Here is a 1340-nt window from a genome sequence, read left to right on the forward strand (position 1 = left end):
AGGTGCACGCTCTCCTTCTCTCAAATAAATAAATCAATCTTTTTTTTTTAAAGACCTGTAAGATATGGAACACAATGACAGCAGTTAAATCCTGTGGAATACTTGCTAGTTGTCAGGCATTGTCCTAAGTGTCTGTAATGCTTCTGGGGATGGACTTCCCAGCAGGAGTTACTTTCCGTATGATCAGTAATCATTTTCCCCAAACCAAGAATTAGATTAAGTAGAATCCTATTCTCAGGGAATAGACTAAAGGGCATTTATTCTGCATGACTCAATGCAATGTCAAGTAACAACAAAGCCAGAGTTCAACAGTCAGATTTGTCTCCAGGTATCATATCAGGATAAGATGCCCATATATGTTGCAGCAATCTGTGTCCATGAGGGGAACCAGCCCAAGATAAACCCACCACACAGAAAAATAAGTTTATCTCTACATTCCCTACCTCTGAAGTAGTTATCAGGAATACAACATTCCTAAAATCAACAACACAAGAAACAAAAGGTGTTGGCAAGGATGTGGAGAAAAAGAACCCCTCATGCACTACTGGAGGGAATGCAAACTGCTACAGCCACTGTGGCAAACAGTATGGAGGGTACTCAAAAAGTTAAAATAGAATTACCCCATGATCTGGTCATCACACTACTGGGTATTTACCCAAAATATACAAAAACACGAATTCAAAGGTATACATGCACTCCTATGTTTATTGAAGCACTATTTACAATAGCCAAATTATGGAAGCAGCCCAAGTGTCCTCTCATAGATGAATGGATAAAGAAGACATCATATGTGTGTGTGTGTGTGTGTATATATATATATATATATATATATATATATATATTTATATGTATATAAATATATATATATACGTGTGTATGTGTATGCACATATGCATATATATACACATACACACATATATATATGCACATTTACATATAGGTATATGAATGAATATTCCACTGTGTATGTATATTCATTATATATCTATATACAACATATACAAGCAGACATATAAAATGAAGTATTATTCAGCCATAAAGAGAAATGGAATCTTGCCATAATAACAACATGAATGGAGCTAGAGAGTATAACGCTAAGTGAAGTCAGTCAGAGAAAGACAAATACTGTATGATTTAACTTATATGTGGAATTTAAGAAACAAAACAAAAAAAGCAAAAGAGGAAAAAAAGAGATAGAGGCCACCCAAGAAACAGACTCTTTAACTTTAGAGAATAAACTGATGGTTACCAGAAGGGAAGTGGGTGGGTGAAACAGGAGATCGGAATTAAGGAGGGCACTTGTTATGACCACTGGGTGTTATATGGAAGCACTGAATCAC

This window comes from Lontra canadensis, unplaced genomic scaffold (assembly GCF_010015895.1).
Source record: "Lontra canadensis isolate GAN:19392208 unplaced genomic scaffold, GSC_riverotter_1.0 scaffold1570, whole genome shotgun sequence".
Taxonomy (NCBI): domain Eukaryota; kingdom Metazoa; phylum Chordata; class Mammalia; order Carnivora; family Mustelidae; genus Lontra; species Lontra canadensis.